This window comes from Arachis hypogaea, chromosome 3 (genome assembly GCF_003086295.3).
Source record: "Arachis hypogaea cultivar Tifrunner chromosome 3, arahy.Tifrunner.gnm2.J5K5, whole genome shotgun sequence".
Taxonomy (NCBI): domain Eukaryota; kingdom Viridiplantae; phylum Streptophyta; class Magnoliopsida; order Fabales; family Fabaceae; genus Arachis; species Arachis hypogaea.
The window spans coordinates 14,641,284-14,651,469 of NC_092038.1; the positions used below are offsets into that span (position 1 = coordinate 14,641,284).

Consider the following 10,186-nt stretch of genomic DNA (forward strand, 5'->3'; position numbering starts at 1 on the left):
ATCTTTCCCTTAAGCAACTAGAACAAGTATGTTTTGGCATTAGGCTCCTCAAACACGTCTTGAGTTGCTGTTTTCTTAGTCTCAACTCTCAAAGATTATATATATTTTGGCTCTTTTTTTTCGTTTTTTGGGGGTGGGTAAATGCTCATCTTTGATTATTTAGAGTTGCACTTTGAAATATTTATTTTACATTATATGCTTTCGTTCTCATTTAAATTTGCTTTTTGATTTAAAGTTAAATTGATCATGTGGCTGTTTACTTTTGATATGATTAAGGTTAGTTCAGGAAATGGATATTAGTGGAAGCTTGTGATATGGAATATAAATTTATAATTGATAGTCCCAATCAGTTGCCCCATTTGAAATTTTGTTTTTATTTGAGTTAATGGCATTTCCTGTTACCTTTCACATATTTTTTTCTACTAACAACCCCCCTCTCTCTTGAAGGAAGAATCCTACTGGCTAATTTCTGATTGCCTAATTTATCGTCACTTTTTTGCAGAAATGATATTCAAGTTTCTCTAAAGAAAAAAATATAATGATATGTACAAATCATCCAAAAATCTTCTCAGCAGAAGTGAGTGGTATTGTCACCAAGCATTCCGTGCTTTAAATCAAGCAGCAGGTAAATCATGGCTCTGGTTTTCCACATTGTAACCCAAGCCAAGTTAATCATTCTTTATTTTTCTTATACTGATTACATTTACCTTCTGTAGGGCGTTGTATATGACATAAGCTTGACTATGGGGCAATAATCCTTTTGGGTAATTATGCTGAATTGCTGATCATATTATATCTCTTCTACTGTCTATCTTGTTTCAGAATTTAAGAACTGATTTAGTGATGTCTTTACCAAGTTATTTGTTTCTTGTTTATCCTTCTTTTACTCTGTTTACACTATGGCCCTTGATCTATACTGCCATGCCCATCTAAAAGTATAAGGTTTAGTTGTTGCTGTCGCCTTTTCCTATGTAACTCTTCTTCTAGTAATAGATGAACGTCTTCGTGAAGAAAGAAGTAGAGCATTCATTTCGAAGTGGCTAAGAAGAAACCTAAAGGTTTATGACAACTTCAAATTATCAATAGAAGGACTAAAATCCTTCTTTGAGGATGCCAAGGTATAATGCTTGTGGCATAGTACGAACTTATTATACCCTGCCTTGTTCGTATACTGAGCTTAGTGCATGGAACTGTTAAATATACAGTGAACTTGCTGTAGGAATGGCATGCAATGAATACAATGAATTTTAAAATGGTGTTATATCTTGTTTCTAATTTTTTGTTTCGGTTTTTCTTATTTACAAGATTGCTAAAATGGTGATCACATGCTACCTTGAGGACTTAAGAATATTTTGATTTATAGAGACACTAATATATGTTAGAACTTTTAACTTTTGGTTGAACTTGTGCAAGAAATATAACTTGTAGAACTAATCAATGTACTAACTAATGTTATTTTGTTTTAAAACAATTTTAGCTAAATGAAGCATGTTTGAATTATGTATGTTTTTACATATTATATAAATATAGACTTGCTTAGTAAAATAGTTAATATATTAGTTAATTTAAAACATAATTTAGTAAATTATGCATGCAATTTATATTAAAAAAATTTATTACAAAATCGTTATATTTTGTAACAAAATTTTATGATAAGAAAAAATATATTGTCACAAAAAATATTTTGAAGATCAAAATTTGTTACCAATTTTGTAACGATTTCTGGTTTTTTGTATCAGAAAAATTTATTATAAAATATCACTTTGAATTGTAAAAATTCCATTTTTTGTTACAAAAATTTTTTATAACGGGACATACTGCAACGACCCCTTTTTTTATTACAAAATTCTTTTGTTTCAAAATTTTGATTTTTTGTAATAATTTTTTTGTTATAAATATTGCTTTTTCTTATAGTGAATTGGAACTATCTTATGATCAATTAGTCCACATGATGATAGAATATATTGGATTAAACTCCTGAGCCAAAAACACTCTGACTAGTTTCATGTATCGCTAGTATTTCGGCATAACTAGAGGATGTTGCTGCAATTGTCTGTTCCGTGAAACTTCATGATATAGCTGTACTACCATATGTAAACAGGTATCCTGTTTGAAATTTTTCTTTGTGTAGATTAGACAAGTATCCATCATTTGCATAGCCAACTAATTGTGACTTAGATTCATATGGATAAAACAAACCCATATCAACTGTTCCATGAAGATATCAAAAAAATTGTTTGATTTTATTTCAATATTTTCTGGTTGGAGGGGAACGATACATTGTTAGTAAATTCACCGCAAATGATATGTCAGGTCGTGTATTATTAGCAAGATACATTAGCGCTCCAATAACTCCAACTTTTTCAGCCACAAACATCCAAGAATGTGACCAAGTTAAGCAAGAAAAACACAAGGGGTGGAGTAAAGGAGCTGGCCAAAGCATTGGAGGAAGGAGAATCAGGAAGTACTAGCCTCTATCAAGTCATTTTCTTCAAAAAAACCAACAGCCTCACCATCTTCACCAACCTATTCTTCTTAAAAATTTAACAATGAAATTCACACTAATCATCCTCTAAGAACTTCTTTCAAGCTAGTCGAATTCGGGTCTAAGAACTTCTTTCAAGCTAGTCGAATTCGGGTCAAGGAGGGAGACCATAATCGAAAGAAACTTCAATAAAGTTACAAGATGGGGTTTGGAATAAATTCAGTGGCTTAAGCAACACAAGAGTAAAGAGTTAAGTAGCTATATGTGTTGGTATATGCGGCTATGATGATTGTTGATGATATTTGTTGTTAATGATGGCTGATAAACCACTATTTTATGGTTTATATTGTGTTTAATTAAGTGGTTTTTATCAAATTCTTGCCCACTTATTCATATGATTAGCATGATATTACAATTTCTTTCCAAAGTTGTTCTATGGTTGAAAACTTGCTTCCTAGAGATCCTTTTATTGTATATTTTAATTCTCCTTTATACCATTCAATGCCGTGATCCGTGTGTTAAGTGTTTTCAAGCTTCATAGGGCAGGAATGACTTAGAGAATGGAGAGGAAGCTTGCAAAAATGGAAAGAATACAAGAAACTAAGGAGATGACCAGTGAACACCGACGTGGACGCATGGCTCACGCGACTGCGCGAAATGGAGAAAAGATTGGAGTCTGCACGAGTGACGCGAACGCGTGGACGACGCGTACTGCGTGGCAAGAAAAAAATGCTGAATAATGCGCACGCGTGGATGACGTGTACGCGTGACATGCGTGATCTGCATACTTAACAGAACACGCTGGGAGCAATTTCGGGCCGCGTTTTGACCCAGTTCTCGGCCCAGAAACACAGAATAAAGTAAGAAAACATGCAGAGACTCAATGGATACAAAGCATAGGCTCATAATTCATAATTTTAGGTTTAGATGTAGTTTTTAGAGAGAGAGACTTTCCCCTCTCTCTTAGGTTTTAGGATTTAGAATTTTTTTTAGAATTAGGATTTATACTTCTTAATTTCCAGGTTTAATATTCCTTTACTTTTTTTTGTTTTCTTCTACTTTTATTTATTTTATTACTTTAGTTGATTACTTGATGTTGCCAATTTGGTTTATGGATTCTTATGTTCAATCTAACTTTCCATTTAATATAATTCGAGGTATTTCAGATATATGATTTTAATTTAGCTTTTTACATTCTTAGCTTTAGTTGAGTAATTAGAGACTCTTGAGTTATCAAACTCAGCTAATGATTGAAAATTGGAATTCTTTGCTGATTGATTTGAATTTCCCTAACTCTAGTCTTTTCTTAGGAATTGACTAGGACTTAAGGAATCAAATTGATTTATCCACTTAGCATACCTTCATAGTTTGAGGTTGACCAAATGGGAGCAAAGACCAATTCTCATCACAATTGATAAGGATAACTAGGATAAGACTTCTAATTCTCATACCTTGCCAAGAGCTTTATTACTTATTAATTTAATTTCTTACAATTTACTTTTCTTGTTCAACCTATTTAAAAACGCCAAAAAGATACTTTTTCCATAATTAATAATAAAACACACCTCCATGCAATTTCTTGAGAAGACGACCCGATGTTTGAATACTTCTGTTTATAAATTTATTGGGTTTTGTTACTTGTGACAACCAAACTTTTGTACGAAAGAATTTTCTGTTAGTTTAGAAACTATACTTACAATGCGAACTTATTTGTGAATTCTTTACCGATAGAAAATCCGATCGTCAAAATGGTGCTGTTGTTGGAGAATTGCAAACATGTGCCTTATTATTGGTTATTGTAAATATTTGCTTTTTGCTTGTTTATTTTTATTTTTGTTTTTAATTTTTATTAGCTACTATGAGTTCTCACCCATGTCGCTTTGAGTTTGGTTCTAATGTTGTTGTAAGGGATGGAAGCTATAACAGAAACATGCATCAAGGTCGAAACAATCAAAGAGAGAAGGAGTCACGAGGATCTGATCAACCCTTTTGGCAACAACACTCTCCAAGGTATCATGAACAACGACCATCCTACAATGCATGCCAAGACAATAAATATGGTGGACCCCCTTGTGGTTACCAACAAGGCCCACCATATGCTTATGAACCGCCTCCCCAGCACACCTTTGAACCACCATACTCACAAGCCCCCTACAACCAAACACCTCAGTATGAATCTAACCCATATCCATCATGCCAACCACCCTATGAGCCATATGATCCTAATTATGCTATCCAAGTGGAACAAGAGTCAAATGATCGTTTCAAGGAGACAGTGGATCGACTCAATGCAACCATTCACCAACTGGAGCAAGCAATTAATCGATTACCTTTCCGACGTTTAGATACTCAAGGAACTCCCATGGCTTCATGTGGAGAATCTACTGAAGAACGTAGCATGAAGGAGAAGCTAGAAATTCCGGTGGACCGTGAAAAGCATGACTTTGTGTTGGAACAATTGGAAGAAGCCATACCTCCCAAGGAAGAGGAAGAAGTGGTCGAAGAGTTGGGAGATGCGGAACATCCATGGGAACATCAAGTCACAGAACTCCCTTCTAAGGAGTTTGAATTTGATGTTGAGGAGGGTGTACAACCTCCAAGGCATATCATGGTTGAAGAATTTGAAGGGAATGATCAAGAGATGGATTCAATCATTGATGAATTCTTATCTACAATTGAATCCTCTCCCATTGGACTTGACATGAAGATTAAAGAAGAAAAAGCACAACCTCCCATGCTCTTGGTGAACAATGAAGAAGAGATCGAATTGGAAGAAAGCTACCAAGAGGAAGGGGTTGATATTGAAGAAGCTTGCAAAGAGGTGGAAGTTGTCAAAGAAGAGCTCAAGGGAATGGAGCTGGAAATCACCTTGTCAAAGTTGTTAGAGGCCTCTCCCCCAAAGCCATCACCATCCATTCCTTCATTCAAGTAGGTAAATCTCTCATCTCTAAGCTTAATTAGCTCACTTGAATATGCTTTACTAGAGACGGATGGTCAACTTAGAGCTCTTTGTGACATTAAGAGTAAGAGAAAGATGGTTAGTGGTTGGAGTGGTCAAGCAAGGTTCAACATGGTTGTATGCTCAATGTTTAAATGCAAAGGTTGGTGTAGAGCTCAATTGAATGGGTTTAGGATGTTGTTTGGCCACTTCAGTGAGAATTCAGACTGCTTGCCACCCGGATGGAATCACGATATTCAACAAGAAGACGGGTGCAAAAGCAAGATTTGGGACCCTGGAATTCAGTCTAGCAATCAATACTCTTGGGGCCTTGTCACTTGCTTTAACTTGCTTGAAGACTTCCTGCGCCTAGTTTGGGATCCCGGAGGCTATTGGAATTCCAAACATTGGTGGAGATTTTTGGATGAATTCAAGTACAAGCCACCATAACAGGGAGCTCACCAAATGTCCAACTTAAGGACTTTAACTAAAAGTGCTAGGTGGGAGACAACCCACCATGGTATGATCGTTTCTTTTTCAATTTCAATTTTATTTCATTTTGTTTGTTTTTAAGTTTTATTTTATTATATTTTATTGAACCTGGAATTATGCATAACATACACATCAGCATTGCATTCTGCATACTGCACAAAAAAAAAAAAACAACAAGAGAGGAAGCACGCGACGCGCCAGCGTCGCTGACGCGTCCGTGTCAAAGGAGAATTAGCGAAAAAGGAGATTTGAATAGAAAGTCACGTGGGAGCATGGCTGGAGGCGTGCGTCAGGCACAAACACGCCCACGTGAACGCGTCCCTGATGCATCTGCGTCCTTTGCGAATCCAGCCTTCCACGCGTGCACATCACCCACACGAACGCGTGACCCCGCGAAATCGACGTAAATAGGTGTATGGCAGCAAGTTGTGATGGAGTGGGGCTAGAACCATGCTAGAAGCACAAGCCCTACCACACGAACGCGTGCCCCACGTGTCCGCGTCAATTTAAAAAGAAAGGCCATGCACGCGTGCGCGTCGAATTTTAGCAATATGCGTTTGAGACAGAGAGTTGCACGAACGCGAGGCTGTTCTCGCGCCAATGGCACAAATCAAGTCACGCGTACGCGTGCCCCGCTCGTACGCGTCATCAGAAAATTTTGCAACTCACGCGAACGCGTGCTCCACGCGTCCGCGTCGGTTGCGCCGCACAGCTTATCTAAATCAGCGCCAGAAATTTTATCTTTTCTTCACCAATCTTAAATTTTCCTTCCTCCTCTCTTCCTTACTTCTTCTTCCTTTCTTTCACTTCCCATTCTTATTATCTCTCATTCTATTTTACTTAATTTATTTGCATACATTCATTCATTGCATTTTAATTTTGTGCATATTTTTATTTTCTTTTCTAAATTTATTAATCTACCGTTGGTGTTAAATGTTCTTATTCAACTGTTGTATCTTTTCTGGTATTATTTTGGTGCTTAATGACTTGTTTTATATTGTTGGGTAATATTATTTAAGTCAATGCTAATTTTTTATGTTACTTATACTCCTTTTGCATTGACATGAATTTATATTATTTTTCATTACCCATTATCTCTTCCCCTTTGTTGCAATGTCTGACCATTGATATGCCATGTGCTTATAGTGTTTCCTCACTTGCATGTTGTAGCTACCATGTAATTGAGACCCTTATTATTTGGCATTACCCACTCATAATTTTATTTGTTTTCTATCTTTGTTTTTGGGTTACCTTTCTTCCTTTTTCTTTTTTTTCAGGATGGCCACCGAAGAAGGAAAAGGAAAAGCTTCTCAAAGGGGCAACAGACAAGTCCATCTGCACAATTTCTAGAAAAAAGCATCAGTTGTAGCAGCCCGTCCACCTACATATCTTCGCATGCACCGAGGACGGTGCAATCTTTAAGTGTGGGGAGGTCGATACCGATCTCCATGGGTTAGTTATTCTCTTCTCAACACCAATATCTTATTTTCTTTATTAGTTCATTGTTGCATTGCATAATAGATTGCATGTATAGTTGATTGTTTGCATTTAAGTACTACTTGGTTGAAAAATAATAAGTTTCTTTCTAGGACCCTATTTTTTGAAAAATTTCACTAATTTAAATTAAAAATTAAAATTTTCTATGTGTTAAATTTGTTTGAAGTTGTATTTGGAACATGATTTTTTGAGCCAAAGAACACACAACCTGTGAGATTTTGAGCTTATTTATATGGTTACATTATTTAACCATAAATATTTTATTCTTGTGTGTTTTCTTCTCTATGATTGCAATCTTTACTTTGTTCCATTCTATATGTCCACTATTTAGTGTATTTACATGCTTGCATATGATTGAGACCATCATTTGATTATTAGCTCACTTATCCCCAAAAAGCCTACCCTTTCAATCACCTTTGTTAGCCACCTTGAGCCTTTTATCCCCAGTTGTTTAATATTTTACCACATCACTAGCCTTAAGCAGAAAAATAAATTAAATATCCCAATTGAATCTTTGGTTAGTTTAAGATAGAGGTTGTGCATCAACTAAGTGTGGGGAAACTGTGGGAACATGGGTTAATAAGGGAATGTATCATATTTCTAATTTATTTGAATATTAGAAATTTGGGAACCTACTCATGAAAAACTAAAATAATTAAATAATGGAAAATCCATGTGTATTGATAAGTTATGTTTATTTCTCTACACAAAAAAAAATTCAAAAAAATTCAATAATTAAGTAAATAAATAAGGGGACAAAAATACTCCAATGTTAAGCTTTAATAGAAAGATCAATGCACATGTGATAAAGAAATATAAAAAATTTGGTACATGAGTATGTGATACAAAAGTGAGAATTATGGGTAGCTAGGTGTGATTTTTAGAATTACATAGAGTATGTGTGTGTATTAGGTAAGAGCTTAGGTTAGTTAAAGATTCATATTATAACTCACTTGGCCATACATATATCCTTACCTTTACCTCAACCCTATTACAATCCTGAAAAGACCTCATAATGTTTGCATTCGTATGTTAAATATTTGTTGATTGGTTAGATGAAGAACAAGGCTGAGAAAGCATGACTAGGGAAGAGTAGAGTGATTAACCCTAGATACTTGAGAGTTAGAGTGATATACACTGCCAGTAAGGGTCCAGTGCTTGATTCTATGTTCCCTGCTTTCATGAGCTATCTTCTTACAAGTTTACTTGCATTTTATTGTACGATTTGAATTAGTGAAATTTGGTTTGTATTTGTCTTGGAGAACTTGTTTGTTTTTAACCAAGTAGATAGAAACATCTTAGCATGTAGTTGTATTCACATTCATAGGTTGCATTGCATGAGTCTTACTTTTCCCTACTTATTTGTTTTATCTCCTTAAGCTAAGCATGAGGACATGCTAATGTTTAAGTATGGGGAGGTTGATAAACCACTATTATGGTTTACATTGTGTTTAGTTGAGTAGTTTTTATCAAATTCTTGCCCACTTATTCATATGATTAGCATGATATTACAATTCCTTCCCAAAGTTGTTCTATGGTTGGAAACTTGCTTCCTAGAGATCCTTTTATTATATATTTTAATTCTCCTTTATACCATTCGATGCCGTGATCCGTGTGTTAAGTGTTTTCAGGCTTCATAGGGCAGAAATGGCTTAGAGAATGGAGAGGAAGCTTGCAAAAAAGGAAGGAACACAAGAAACTAAGAAGATGACCAGCGAACACCGACGCGGACGCATGGCTCACGCGATCGCACGAAATGGAGAAAATCACAGTGACGCGTTCTCGTGCCTAACACGAACGTGTGGATTTGAGTCTGCATGAATTACGCGAACGCGTGGATGGCGCGTACGCGTGGCAAGTAAAAAATGCTGAATGACGCGCACGCATGGATGACGTGTACGCGTGACATGCGCGATCTGCAGAATTAACAGAACACGATGGGAGCGATTTTGGGCCGCGTTTTGACCCAGTTTTTGGCCCAGAAACACAGAATAAAGCCAGGAAACATGCAGAGACTCAATGGATATAAAGCATAGGCTCATAATTCATAATTTTAGGTTTATATGTAGTTTTTAGAGAGAGAAGCTCTCCCCTCTCTCTTAGGTTTTAGGTTTTAGGATTTCTTTTAGGATTAGAATTTCTACTTCTCAATTTCCAGGTTTAATATTCCTTTACTTTTCTTTATGTGTTCATCTACTTTTATTTATTCTATTAATTTAGTTGATTAATTGATGTTGCCAATTTGGTTTATGGATTCTTATGTTCAATCTAATTTTCCATTTAATATAATTCGAGGTATTTCAGATATATGATTTTAATTTAGCTTTTTACACTCTTAGCTTTGGTTGAGTAATTAGAGACTCTTGAGTTATCAAACTCAGCTGATGATTGAAAATTGGAATTTTTTGCTGATTGATTTGAATTTTCCTAACTCTTGTCTTTTCTTAGGAATTGACTAGGACTTAAGGAATCAAATTGATTTATCCACTTAACATACCTTCATAGTTAGAGGTTGACCAAGTGGGAGCAAAAGCCAATTCTCATCACAATTAATAAGGATAACTAGGATAGGACTTCTAATTCTCATACCTTGCCAAGAGCTTTATTAGTTATTCATTTAATTTCTTGCAATTTACTTTTCTTGTTCAACCTATTTAAAAACCCCAAAAAGATACTTTTTCCATAATCAATAATAAAACACACCTCCCTGCAATTCCTTGAGAGACGACCCGAGGTTTGAATACTTCGGTTTATAAATTTATTTGGTTTTGTTA

At 35.5% G+C, this 10,186-nt stretch overlaps 1 long non-coding RNA gene across 1 annotated transcript; it reads left to right on the plus strand.

The window, feature by feature from the left end:
* Positions 1 to 975: 975 nt before the first annotated feature.
* On the plus strand, positions 976 to 9,719 carry LOC112789632 (uncharacterized). Its single transcript, XR_011879550.1, has 3 exons — positions 976 to 1,118; positions 2,018 to 2,101; positions 7,193 to 9,719. It is a non-coding gene; the product is annotated as an uncharacterized lncRNA (long non-coding RNA).
* The last annotated feature ends 467 nt before the right edge of the window (positions 9,720 to 10,186 follow it).